Source organism: Xiphophorus hellerii, chromosome 12 (genome assembly GCF_003331165.1).
Source record: "Xiphophorus hellerii strain 12219 chromosome 12, Xiphophorus_hellerii-4.1, whole genome shotgun sequence".
Taxonomy (NCBI): Eukaryota; Metazoa; Chordata; class Actinopteri; order Cyprinodontiformes; family Poeciliidae; genus Xiphophorus; species Xiphophorus hellerii.
Window position 1 is genome coordinate 28,521,216 of NC_045683.1, and position 14,781 is coordinate 28,535,996.

The following is a 14,781-nucleotide window of genomic DNA, read 5'->3' on the forward strand; positions in this document are numbered from 1 at the left end:
CACAGTATTGCTCCAAACGGTTAAGGCATGGGCTGTAGGACCAAAGGAGAGAAAAATATCTCGCTGTCTGTTGGATGGAGGTAGCCAGCGTAGTTTTGTTCACAGAGACATTGTCCGAGCCCTAGGACTGCCAGTTGTGAGGCAAGAGACACTAAACCTCCATGTTTTTGGTTCCACCAGTCCTGTAGTAGAGAAACGCAACATAGTGAGAGTTCAACTTGAAAATGTGTGGAACACTGAACGGAAAATCGAAATAGATGCTGTAGAGACCCCCGAGGTGTGCACTGCTGTAATAAAGGTACCAACTGAGCCCATTCAAGCAGAGATTAAGAAAAGAGGACTGCAGCTTGGAGACTTTCCACTAGAGGGTGCTAATGAACAAGAGTTGCAGATGTTAATTGGAGCAGATTACTACTGGCAGGCTGTTACTGGAAAGGTCCAAAGGGTTACAGATTCATTAGTAGCAGTTGAAACCCTTTTTGGATGGGCTTTACAGGGACCAGTGACTACCTCCAGTGTTACAGACACCACGTGTATGCACATTAGTTTGAACGAAGACACCCAGCTGTCTAAGCAGTTGCATGCATTCTGGGAGGTGGAGTCCCTGGGTATTGTAAATAAACAGTCAGAAAGCCCAGAGGACTCAGAAATTATGCAACGTTTTGAACAAACAACAACATTTGAAAACGGAAGGTACCAAGTTGAGTTACCCTGGCAATGTGACAAAGACCAGCTTCCAGACAACTTCAGGGTAGCGAAGAAACGCTTTGAGAATCTAACGAGAAAGCTGAAGACTGATGTAAATTTATTTGCCAGATACAACGATGTAATAGAAGACTATCTTCAAAATGGTATCTGTGAGGAGGTTGCAGATGGAAAACCAGAAATGGATCAACAGACTGTGAAATATTATATGCCTCATCATGCTGTAATAAGAGAAGAAAAGGCCACAACCAAACTTAGAGTGGTATTTGATGCATCCACACATGAGGCAAACAGTCCATCCCTCAACGACTGTCTGTACACTGGACCTAACCTGAACCCAAACCTGCTAGATGTGCTCATAAAGTTCAGATTGCACAAGATAGCATTTACTGCTGATATAACTAAGGCTTTTCTTCAAATCTCACTAGCAGAAAAGGACAGAGATGCTGTCAGGTTCTTGTGGATGCACAGACCTTTAGCTGAGGACTGGAAAAATGAGGTGCGTGTCCTGAGGATGAAAAGAATTGTTTTTGGAGTAACTCCCAGCCCATTCTTGCTTGCTGCCACCATCAGAAAACATCTCAAACAATTTGAAAGAAAACAGCCAAGGGCAGTACAGGCTCTCAGAGACTCTATGTATGTAGATGACTTTATTTCAAGCTCACCTACTGTGCAAGATGCTCTTCACATGACAACTGCAGCAAAGTACATTCTCTCTCAGGCAAGCATGAACCTCTGCAAATGGGTTACCAACTCACCGGATCTGAAAGCCATGTGGAAATGTGGAAAGAGAATGGAGTAGAGCTCACTGGTGATACAGAGTCCAGTGGAAATGTGCTTAAAGTACTTGGACTGGTTTGGAGACCGGAACACGATGATTTTGTGTTTGATCAAAGGGGGTTAATGGACATTTTGAAAGACAGAGAAAATACAAAAAGAAGTGTACTAAGAACATCAGCCCGTATATTCGACCCTATCGGGTTTCTTACTCCTTTTACAGTCCGAGTAAAGTGCCTTTTCCAAGAGATGTGGGAAAAGGGACTGAGTTGGGATGAACCATTACCTACTGACTTAGAAAAGAAGTGGGAGCAGTGGTGTGTGGAGTTACCACTGTTACACCTGGTGTCTATTCCCAGGTGGTACCACACTGAGATCAACAAAGAGTCACACACTGTAAAGTTGCATGTCTACTGTGATGCAAGTGAAAAGGCTTACGGTGCTGTGGCATATCTTCAAGGACAAAACAACCTAGGAGAGACTATTACCAGTTTTGTGGCCTCCAAGTCACGAGTAGCACCATTAAAGAAAATGACATTACCTCGCTTGGAGCTCATGGGTGCACTTATTGGAGCAAGATTAGGATACAGCCTCCTTAAGCCACTGAACATGGAGAAAAACCAGCTCAACATGTGGACGGACTCTATGATTACGCTTCACTGGATCCGCAGCTCATCACGTCGATGGAAACCATTTGTGAGCAACAGAGTGGCAGAAATACAAGGGCTCACAAATCCAGAACTCTGGTCCCACTGTGCTGGCAAAATGAACCCTGCCGACCTTCTTACGCGGGGTTACCATGCTCGGAGCCTTATTGAGAGCCAGCTGTGGTGGAAGGGACCCACTTCACTGTCTACAGATGATAAGGAGCTGAACATTTGTAATGACTATGTAGTGGATGAAGTGAATGCAGAGCTGAGGGCTGGGTATGAGACTGTCGTGCAGTTCACTGGCACTGAGCAAACTGAACCTCTGTTAAACTTAGAAAGGTACAGCAAGCTTAAGACCACGTTAAGAATCACTGCATGGGTAAAGCGGTTTGTTAGTAACACAAGATCTTGTCTGAAGGTTCAGGGAGAGTTAACTACAGAAGAACTTGGTGCAGCTGAAATGTACTGGATTAAGTCAACACAAGAGAGTTGTTTCAGTTCTGAAATATCGCAGTTAAGGTCAAACCAAAATGTGAAGGTAGATTCTAAAATCAAAGATTTGAAACCATTCTTAGATGAAAATGGTCTAATAAGTGTTGGGGGAAGACTGCAGAATTCAGATCTTAGTTTCAGAGAACAACACCCTTGGATACTACCGACAAATCACAAGTATTCTGAACTATTAGTTCAGTCATGTCACGAAAGAGTGATGCATTCTGGTGTAAGAGACACATTAACTCAAGTTAGAGAACAATATTGGATTTTGAGAGGCAGACAGCTTGTAAGAAACATTGTTTCAAAATGTTACATTTGCAAAAAACTAAAGGTTAAGGCAGCACAACAGATTACTGCTCCCTTACCTCGAGACAGAGTAATAGAATCACCTCCTTTTGAAGTTACTGGTGTAGATTTTGCTGGACCCTTATATGTTAAAACTAAGGACGGGTCTGTAAAATCATATATAGCACTGTTTACATGTGCAGTGACAAGAGCAGTACACTTAGAGTTGGTCTCAGAGCAGACTACAGAGAATTTCTTATTGGCCTTAAAGAGATTCATTGCAAGACGAGGTCTATGTAGGGTCATTTACTCTGACAACGCTAGAACATTCAAAAGAGCTGACAAAGATTTAAAAGAGTTATGGCAAAATATCTTAGGATCGACACTCAGAGTTTTTCACTGACAAGGGAATCACATGGAAGTTTATCGCTGAGCGAGCAGCTTGGTGGGGGGGATTCTGGGAAAGGCTTGTGAGACCTGTAAAAACATGCTTAAGAAAGGTACTGGGGAAAGCATCTTTGAGTTTTGAGGAGCTCACAACTGTTCTTACTGAAGTTGAGGCAGTTTTGAACTCTAGGCCTCTGTCCTATGTAACTAGTGATGCATTAGAGCCCCAGCCACTTACCCCATCTCATTTCCTAGTTGGTAAACGCTTAACTTCCTTGCCACCAAGGATTAGTCCTTCACCTCAACTAAATCAGGTTCTCACTGCAAACCGCGAACAGCTAGGTAGGAGGTGGAAATACCAACAGAAACTTTTGATAGGCCTTTGCAAACGCTGGCGCAGAGATTATTTGATGGACTTGAAATCAGCCCACAGGGTGAACAGTCGTACTCCAACACTACTTAAAGTAGGAGATGTAGTTCTTTTGGGGGAGGACAATACACCCAGACAGACATGAAAAATGGGTAGAATTGTAGAGGTCTTTCCAGGCAGGGATGGTCTCATACGTTCATGCAATGTCCGTACTTCGACTGGTGGCTTGTTACGCAGGCCCATTCAGTTATTGTATCCTTTAGAGGTATCTTAAATGAAAGGTAAATCCTACACAGATGAACAGTTGTTCATCGGGCGGGAGGATGTTGTGACTTTTTCACACTTATGTTGTTCGGTATATTTGCATGATAAGTGACTGATTTACAATTATATGTTAAGCATAATTTACATGATGATTATTATTAATTGTATTGAACATGATTGTATATAATTACAAAGGTGAAGTGAAATATATTTAAGTGCAAGACATGATTTATTTGAATAGAGGAAGTATTTTATTTTGAAGAATGCTTAAGGATCTGTTACTGTTTGTCACTATCTTGCTTTGTTGACATTTGATTGCCATTGGTTACGAACAGCTGTTGCCCGTTATCAGCCGACGCCGTTCTTTTTCTCTTCAATAAATACTGAACAGAAAGGTTCAGTAAAAGAAATACGAGCCTCCGTCTTGTTTGAGAAGAAGCTTTACTCCGTAACAACGCCGGCTTGAAGCTGGTAAGACCGAATCATTGCCCACAGTGAAATGTGTCCAGATTGCAGTTTGCCAATGTACACGAGGACAAAGACCTTCACCAGTGGTCCGATGAAACCAAACTGTTACGACCATCATTACATTTGGGAGGAAGTGGCAGAAAAACCATCCCAAAGTGAAGCATGGTGGTAGCGTCATCTTTGTGGGGCTGTTTTGCTGCAGGAGGAGCTGGTGCACTTTGTAAAATAGACGGCGTCATTCCTAATGATGCTGTTATGAAACAACATCTACAGACATAAGCCAGGAAGTCAAAGTCCAGGTGCAAGTGGCTTCTAGACAACAAAGTCAATTTTTGGTTTGTCCAACCAAGTCCCTGATTTCCGTCCTGTAGAGAATTTGTGGGTAGAATGTGTGGGGGTGGGGCAGCCTACAAATCTGACTCTGATCCACTTGTTCTGTTAGGAGTAATGGACCAGAACTCCTGCAAACTATTGTGACAAGGCTGTGGCCCAAAACATTTGACCCAAGTCACACAGTTCAAATTCTGAGGAAATGCATGTAGACCTCTCCTTTTGGAACTGCAGCCAGAGAAGACCTAACTACTTAACACAAGTTTAAAAAGACCTAACTACTTAACACAAGTTTAAAAAGACCTAACTACTTAACACAAGTTTAAAAAGACCTAACTACTTAACACAAGTTTAAAAAGACCTAACTACTTAACACAAGTTTAAAATGAACTAACTACTAACTAAGTATAAAAAGACCTAACTACTTAACACAAGTTTAAAAAGACCTAACTACTTAACACAAGTTTAAAATGAACTAACTACTAACTAAGTATAAAAAGACCTAACTACTAACTAAGTATAAAAAGACCTAACTATTAAGTTTAAAAAGACCTAACTATTTAACACAAACACGTTTAAAATGAACTAACTAGTAACTAAGTTTAAAAAGACCTAACTACTTAACACAAACAAGTTTAAAATGAACTAACTACTAAGTATAAAAAGACCTATTAAGTTTAAAAAGACCTAACTATTTAACACAAACACGTTTAAAATGAACTAACTAGTAACTAAGTTTAAAAAGACCTAACTACTTAACACAAACAAGTTTAAAATGAACTAACTACTAAGTATAAAAAGACCTATTAAGTTTAAAAAGACCTAACTACTTAACACAAACAAGTTTAAAATGAACTAACTACTAAGTATAAAAAGACCTATTAAGTATAAAAAGACCTAACTACTTAACACAAGTTTAAAATGAACTAACTACTAACTAAGTTTAAAAAGACCTAACTACTTAACACAAACAAGTTTAAAATGAACTAACTAGTAACTAAGTATGAAAAGACCTAACTATTAAGTTTAAATTGAACTAACAACTAAGTATAAAAAGAACTACCTATACTAATTTTTCCTTGGTTTTTGGCTTTTCAAAAGGCTGCAATCCATTTAGATCCAAATATAAAGCCTGTGCTGGTTTTCTCTCAGGTTTTCTGTTGCTTCTTTAAAAGCCTCTTTAATCAAACTCAGGGAATTCCACCGAGTCTGAAGACGGTTTCTGATAGTCGAGAGGATATTTTTCTCAAATATCGGCTTCTGTGACTCCAGGAGGAGCAGGATGTTCTCTGCTTTGCTGCACTCCCTTATCAGGTCCTTGAAAATGGCCTTGCCCTGTCGTGCGATCCTTTCTGGGCTCATGCTGAGGACTTTATCTTCAGTCTCAATCCAGAGTTTCTCAAACAGACAGTCAACGATGGTATTACGATTTTCTGGAGGGTAACCGCTCCGTCCCGATTTCTCGATAATCCTCTGGATCAGATCGCTGACTAAGCTTCTCATGGCCATTTTTCTGATGTTTACCTCCTCTGTCTCGCTCTGGTTTTCCTCCGGTTCGCTGATGGCCTCTGGTTCCAATTTCTGCACCTGAGAATCTTCAGTTAACTGGATCTGTGGGTCAAAGTTGTCCAGATCTGCGTTGTCTGACGGATCTTCAAGAGGAACAAAGGCCTCAACAGGTGACACTTCGTCAAACTGGACGCTCAGCGTCGGCTTACCTTCATTTGGAGAGGTTTCCGGTAGGTTCACTGGAGTAACCTTAGAAGAATGTTTGGGAGCAAACTTGCTGAAAAACCTCTTCATCTTCCCTGTCAACAGATCTGGGCTCTGTGGCGAACAAGTGCAAAGTGACGGACAGAGAAAAAGAAGGAGCAAATAAAGACCCTGCCTATGACGTCCGTCCACACGTCATAGGCATCAAACCCGCCCGAACAACAGTCTGATGTCAGTCTGACGTCCTCACGTTGCGTCAGCAGCCACTCTACTGCGCATGTCGCTTTCAGACTATCTATCTATTTCTATTTACAGTTGGGCTGCGGCGTCTGCAGCCATCAGGTTTCAGCTCAAACCCGCTGCTTTTTCATTTCTGACGGCTTATAGTTTGTCTTCATGGATGCAGCTGCATCTTCATTTTGCCCTGGTTGCGACCAAAACAGGAAGAAATTATTTTTATTTGTCCTTTGCACGCCAATAAACCGCAACTCATAGTTGCGGTTTATTGATTTTCATGAAAACGGACATTTTAGGAAAATCCCGTTCTGGTGTCCTTCTTGTTCACCACGTTCGTCTCATTTAGAGAAACTCTGCTCATCTCACTGAGAGCTGATGATTTTACCGGGAATAAAACCGCCTTATTGTTGCTAGTTAGTAATATCGATGTTTCGGGGATTTTTCTCTCACCTGCATTTAATCCTTTCGGCTCATCAAGGCGGTGAGAGATGCGAGTTAGAATCACTTATTTTATCAGGCTGTAAACTGACTGACGTCATGCTAGCTAATGCTAAACTTGTTCGTTCTTTTTTTTTTTTTTTTTTTTTTTTTAAAACTTTATTTACGGATAAAGAATATACAATTACAGACAGCAGTATGCTCGAGGTGCTGGGGTAACAAATCCATAGGATTCCATGAGAAAAAGGAAAAAAATAAAATAAAATAACAGTTTACAAATCAAATTCATCGCTTAAGGTTATAAGTTTCGTAGCTTTAGAGTTGGTGCACAATCTTAAAGAGTCCAAAAAAACATCTTACATAAGCTCTAGAAACAGTGAGGTTGGGTTTGTTTTTAGCAAATTTACAGGCATGTATGTGGAACTGAGCCAACAGAATAAGAAAGTTCAGAATATATTCTTTCCCAGACATACTGTTATTGGAAATACCAAAGAAAACATGTTTAACATTCAAAGGAATAAGTATATCACATTTCTGACTGAAGAAAATATTGAAGTCACAATAAAAATGTTTTACTGAAAGAGCATTCCCCAAAAAGGTGGATTAATGTTTCCTGTTCGATGTGACAAAAGGAACAAAGAGGATCAATATCTGGAATATATTTAGTCAGAGCTGAATTTACAGGGTAACACCTGTGTAGAATTTTAAGAGACACCTCTCGTACTTTATTTGAGACAAAAGACTTTCTTGGCAATAACCATGTTTGTTCCCAATCAATATCTGTATAGATCTATAGAGATTGTTCCAAAAAAGGATTGAAGCAGGTTTGCTAATAGTATTCCTCTGGATTATTTCTCTACTATGTTTACTTTCAGTTTTAATGCTACGGAAAGGATCTGAATTAACCAATAAATAACTCTGGAAATCTGGGATATTGGACATGGGCTGTACCTGAGGTTGATGTAAGAAATTTCAAACCTGCTGGAATAGCATCGAAAACAACAGCAAATTCTTTAGGGGTAACAGTGAATTTATATTTACAAAGAAATTCACCATAATTAAATAACCAATTGTTCGTTCAACAGTGACCCCATTAATACAAACCTGTGTGTGAGTGTGTGTATAGGATGACTTCCTTACATTTAAGAGGCAAGTACAAATGAGCTCGGTATATTTGTCTGTTTATATTGCTTCCCTTTTTGTATCCTTTGTAATTGTACATGTCACGTTGTATGCTAAGAGAGAGCGCAAAATAAAGAGACGCGGGTGACAGCGGAGCACACAGTGAAGGTTGAGTCCTGCTCAGCCGCCTCAGCTCTCTACTCTGTCCCTGTATGTATTTCAATTTATTCATTTTGTTTTTATTTTTTCCTTTCTTAGCAAGAACTCTGTACATTTTAACATAAAATGGAAATAAATTATGTTGAGCCACTCACGTTTCTTTCCTGATGAAGGCGGCCGTCGCCTCCAGCCACGCCTGGGAGGATTTTTAGGCTCGGTTAGCGTGTTTGTTCCACATAAAGTGAACTCACAACGAGCTTTCTTATGCTTTAGGTCGGTTCGAATAACCAAAATGATTTCTTTTTGCTAAATACCTCTGTTGTGATGTCAGAGATGAATTCATTAATGTCTTCACAATCGGAAGTGTCTGTACAGATTGATTACCGTCTCTTTAAGCAATGAGGGGAAATCCCAGACGATGGTGATATGGCTTTGGAAACCTGATAAACAACACATTTGAGTTAATTGGAGGCACATTAAATAAATAACTTTTCTTTGTTGAAAATTCGGCCAAGATATCAGAGAGTTGTGCAGCAGCACAAGCTTGATTCACCCTTTTGAGCAATTTACCAATGCTTGAAGGTGCCTTGCTCATCTTTTCAATTTTATGCCAGTACAGACATGACGTAAATGTCCAGTCATCGTACCGCTCTGGAAGGAGACGGATGTCCCAAAGATAAACGTGTTTTGGTCAGAATTTTGCAAATTGACCCCAGAACAAAAAACCCCAAAGACCTTGTGAAGACGCCGGCTTGAAGCTGGTAAGACCGAATAATTGCCCACAGTGAAATGTGTCCAGATTGCAGTTTGCCAATGTACACGAGGACAAAGACCTTCACCAGTGGTCCGATGAAACCAAACTGTTACGACCATCATTACATTTGGGAGGAAGTGGCAGAAAAACCATCCCAAAGTGAAGCATGGTGGTAGCGTCATCTTTGTGGGGCTGTTTTGCTGCAGGAGGAGCTGGTGCACTTTGTAAAATAGACGGCGTCATTCCTAATGATGTTATGAAACAACATCTACAGACATAAGCCAGGAAGTCAAAGTCCAGGTGCAAGTGGCTTCTAGACAACAAAGTCAATTTTTGGTTTGTCCAACCAAGTCCCTGATTTCAGTCCTGTAGAGAATTTGTGGGTAGAATGTGTGAAGCCTACAAATCTGACTCTGATCCACTTGTTCTGTTAGGAGTAATGGACCAGAACTCCTGCAAACTATTGTGACAAGGCTGTGGCCCAAAACATTTGACCCAAGTCACACAGTTCAAATTCTGAGGAAATGCATGTAGACCTCTCCTTTTGGAACTGCAGCCAGAGAAGACCTAACTACTTAACACAAGTTTAAAAAGACCTAACTACTTAACACAAGTTTAAAAAGACCTAACTACTTAACACAAGTTTTAAAAGACCTAACTACTTAACACAAGTTTAAAAAGACCTAACTACTAACTAAGTATAAAAAGACCTAACTACTTAACACAAGTTTAAAAAGACCTAACTACTAACTAAGTATAAAAAGACCTAACTACTAACTAAGTATAAAAAGACCTAACTACTAACTAAGTATAAAAAGACCTAACTACTTAACACAAGTTTAAAAAGACCTAACTACTTAACACAAGTTTAAAAAGACCTAACTACTAACTAAGTATAAAAAGACCTAACTACTAACTAAGTTTAAAAAGACCTAACTACTTAACACAAGTTTAAAATGAACTAACTACTAACTAAGTATAAAAAGACCTAACTACTAACTAAGTATAAAAAGACCTAACTACTTAACACAAGTTTAAAATGAACTAACTACTAACTAAGTTTAAAAAGACCTAACTACTAACTAAGTATAAAAAGACCTAACTACTAACTAAGTTTAAAAAGACCTAACTACTTAACACAAGTTTAAAATGAACTAACTACTAACTAAGTATAAAAAGACCTAACTACTAACTAAGTATAAAAAGACCTAACTACTTAACACAAGTTTAAAATGAACTAACTACTAACTAAGTTTAAAAAGACCTAACTATTTAACACAAACAAGTTTAAAATGAACTAACTAGTAACTAAGTATGAAAAGACCTAACTATTAAGTTTAAATTGAACTAACAACTAAGTATAAAAAGAACTACCTATACTAATTTTTCCTCGGTTTTTGGCTTTTCAAAAGGCTGCAATCCATTTAGATCCAAATATAAAGCCTGTGCTGGTTTTCTCTCAGGTTTTCTGTTGCTTCTTTAAAAGCCTCTTTAATCAAACTCAGCGAATTCCACCGAGTCTGAAGACGGTTTCTGATAGTCGAGAGGATATTTTTCTCAAATATCGGCTTCTGTGACTCCAGGAGGAGCAGGATGTTCTCTGCTTTGCTGCACTCCCTTATCAGGTCCTTGAAAATGGCCTTGCCCTGTCGTGCGATCCTTTCTGGGCTCATGCTGAGGACTTTGGCTTCAGTCTCAATCCAGAGTTTCTCAAACAGACAGTCAACGATGGTATTACGTTTTTCTGGAGGGTAACCGCTCCGTCCCGATTTCTCGACAATCCTCTGGATCAGATCGCTGACTAAGCTTCTCATGGCCATTTTTCTGATGTTTACCTCCTCTGTCTCGCTCTGGTTTTCCTCCGGTTCGCTGATGGCCTCTGGTTCCAATTCCTGCACCTGAGAATCTTCAGTTAACTGGATCTGTGGGTCAAAGTTGTCCAGATCTGCGTTGTCTGACGGATCTTCAAGAGGAACAAAGGCCTCAACAGGTGACACTTCGTCAAACTGGACGCTCAGCGTCGGCTTACCTTCATTTGGAGAGGTTTCCGGTAGGTTCACTGGAGTAACCTTAGAAGAATGTTTGGGAGCAAACTTGCTGAAAAACCTCTTCATCTTCCCTGTCAACAGATCTGGGCTCTGTGGCGAACAAGTGCAAAGTGACGACAGAGAAAAAGAAGGAGCAAATAAAGACCCTGCCTATGACGTCCGTCCACACGTCATAGGCATCAAACCCGCCCGAACAACAGTCTGATGTCAGTCTGACGTCCTCACGTTGCGTCAGCAGCCACTCTACTGCGCATGTCGCCTTCAGACTATCTATCTATTTCTATTTACAGTTGGGCTGCGGCGTCTGCAGCCATCAGGTTTCAGCTCAAACCCGCTGCTTTTTCATTTCTGACGGCTTATAGTTTGTCTTCATGGATGCAGCTGCATCTTCATTTTGCCCTGGTTGCGACCAAAACAGGAAGAAATTATTTTTATTTGTCCTTTGCACGACAAACTACGAGTTGCGGTTTATTGATTTTCATGAAAACGGACATTTTAGGAAAATCCCGTTCTGGTGTCCTTCTTGTTCACCACGTTCGTCTCATGTAGAGAAACTCTGCTCATCTCACTGAGAGCTGATGATTTTACCGGGAATAAAACCGCCTTATTGTTGCTAGTTAGCAGAGGTGGGGACTCGAGTCACATGACTTGGACTCGAGTCAGACTCGAGTCGTTAAAATCACGACTTGAGACTTGACTTGAAAAAATGCTCAAAGACTCGGACTTGACTTTGACTTTCATGCCATTGACTTGGGACTTGACTCGACTTGAAGCTGTTTACTTGAAAAGACTTGATATTTTTTACTCAAAGTCTTAAAATTTAAAACACATTATTTATAAAGTGGCGTCATTAATTAATGTCACTCATTCCGTATCAATATGCGCAGACCGTCACTATGTTTTTCCTCTCTCCTTATGTATGTATGTGTACGTAGCTGCAGCACAACCAATCAAATTAACAGGATTTGGACGTTTAAAAAAACGCGGCAAAGCTACAGAGCTCAGGGAACGAAATACGAAATAACCGCTCGAATATGCTTCCGCGAGTAATTTCTTTTGGCTACGTAGGTTATGAACTTTCGACTAAAAAACGAACTGCAACTTGTAAAACATGCAAGAAGAGAATATCGGATGGAGATGCCACGACGTCCAACTTTGTCCGGCATTTGAAGCTTCACAGAGATCGGTAGGTGGCTCTTTTCTTTTGCTGTAAGATAGTTGACTTTAGCTAACTTCGTGTTAGCATGTGTACTCCGGGTTAAATTGGTGATGATTTACCATAAATCCGGTCCTTCAAATGCCTCCACAAATAATGTGCACCGTGTTAGCTCAGGAAGCCGGTGGATAGTGAGCGGGGCTCCGGAACAGAAAGCAGATTCTGGACCTGAACACAGGGAACAGAGTCTCTCTGTCCCATCATGATGATGAGCGGGTCTAGTATCATCTAAGGATGGTTGGTGTATTTGAAGACATCTACGTTGGGAAATTATATTGACAATATATTGTTTACTGCAGTCAGTGCATTAAGTCAACTGTTTTTGACTTAATGCACTGACCGGCGTGACTGTCACATGTCGCACAGAACCCATTTCCAAGTAGTATAGCTTTGCTGGAAAAAAAAAAAAAAAAGACCAAATACAGTGACTGTCCCAAATAAATTTTGTGTTTAGAATATCTGTCCCATATTTACGGAGGACTGAAACTAACATACTTAGAAATAAAAGCAGAAAAATAAATGCACCAGACCTTCCTGAGTTTACTTGTGATAACTTCATTTATACTTATTTCATTTTTTGAAAACTATGATTGTTGTAGTGTTGATGTTTATTTATGAATAGAAGGAGTAAACTGAAGTCAAATGTAATTCATGAAAGGCTGTAATTTATTTTCTGACATCTGTTTACTTCTGACAGATTTGAAGAATACCAGATGAATAAGAGGATCACAAATGAACCTCAAATACATATTTTAAAAAGAACAAATGGTCTAATATTTGAATTTTATGTATAATTGCAAATTATATAAAAAAAAATAAAATAAAAACGACTCGAAATGACTTGAAATTAAAGGTTCCTGACTTGAGACTTGACTCGACTTTTGCCTGTCTTTACTTGAGAATTGACTCGGACTTGAGGACAGAGACTTGAGACTTGCAACACAGTGACTTGGTCACACCTCTGCTAGTTAGTAATATCGATGTTTCAGGGATTTTTCTCTAACCTGCATTTAATCCTTTCGGCTCATCAAGGCGGTGAGAGATGCGAGTTAGAATCTCTAATTTTATCAGGCTGTAAACTGACTGACGTCATGCTAGCTAATGCTAAACTTGTTCGTTCTTTTTTTTTCTTTTTTTTTAAAAAAAACTTTATTTACGGATAAAGAATATACAATTACAGACAGCAGTATGCTCGAGGTGCTGGGGTAACAAATCCATAGGATTCCATGAGAAAAAAGGAAAAAAAATAAATAAAATAACAGTTTACAAATCAAATTCATCGCTTAAGGTTATAAGTTTCGTAGCTTTAGAGTTGGTGCACAATCTTAAAGAGTCCAAAAAAAACATCTTACATGAGCTCTAGAAACAGTGAGGTTGGGTTTGTTTTTAGCAAATTTACAGGCATGTATGTGGAACTGAGCCAACAGAATAAGAAAGTTCAGAATATATTCTTTCCCAGACATACTGTTATTGGAAATACCAAAGAAAACATGTTTAACATTCAAAGGAATAAGTATATCACATTTCTGACTGAAGAAAATATTGAAGTCACAATAAAAATGTTTTACTGAAAGAGCATTTCCAAAAAAGGTGGATTAATGTTTCCCGTACGATGTGACAAAAGGAACAAAGAGGATCAATATTTGGAATATATTTAGTCAGAGCTGAATTTACAGGGTAACACCTGTGTAGAATTTTAAGAGACACCTCTCGTACTTTATTTGAGACAATAACCATGTTTGTTCCCAATCAATATCTGTATAGATCTATAGAGATTGTTCCAAAAAAGGATTGAAGCAGGTTTGCTAATAGTATTCCTCTGGATTATTTCTCTACTATGTTTATTTCCAGTTTTAATGCTACGGAAAGGATCTGAATTAACCAATAAATAACTCTGGAAATCTGGGATATTGGACATGGGCTGTACCTGAGGTTGATGTGAGAAATTTCAAACCTGCTGGAATAGCATCGAAAACAACAGCAAATTCTTTAGGGGTCACAGGGAATTTATATTTACAAAGAAATTCACCATAATTAAATAACCAATTGTTCGTTCAACAGTGACCCCATTAATACAAACCTGTGTGTGAGTGTGTGTGATGGTCCATCCTGCTCCTCTCAATGATCAATTTGAGGAAAAAAATAATAAAATTCGAATGTTACTAACAGAGTGATGAGTGTTGGTTCTCTGTGCACAAACACAAACAGAAACCCAACGTCCATGTTGGGTTCAGTTGTGCTACAATAGCCACTTAGTGTGTGTGGGTGTGTGAGTGTGTTTTGACTTGGCAAGGCAAGGCAAGGCAACTTTATTTATATAGCAACTTCAGAAAAAGACAATTCAAAGTGCTTGTACAAGAAAA

At 39.4% G+C, this 14,781-nt stretch overlaps 1 protein-coding gene and 1 long non-coding RNA gene across 2 annotated transcripts in view; one reads left to right on the forward strand and one right to left on the reverse strand.

Annotated features, from left to right (window-relative positions):
• Positions 1–8,550, forward strand: part of kat6a (K(lysine) acetyltransferase 6A) — a 52,156-nt gene extending 43,606 nt beyond the window's left edge. The window contains exons 18-19 of the transcript XR_004341118.1: positions 2,308–2,312; positions 8,235–8,550. The gene's annotated coding sequence lies outside the window, so the exon portion shown is untranslated. The remainder of the gene's footprint in view (positions 1–2,307; positions 2,313–8,234) is intronic.
• LOC116729250 (uncharacterized) lies at positions 7,274–14,773 on the reverse strand. The gene is made up of 2 exons (XR_004341119.1): positions 14,499–14,773; positions 7,274–8,223 (listed from the first exon to the last, which is right to left on the reverse strand). It is a non-coding gene; the product is annotated as an uncharacterized LOC116729250 (long non-coding RNA).
• Between the last annotated feature and the right edge of the window lie 8 nt (positions 14,774–14,781).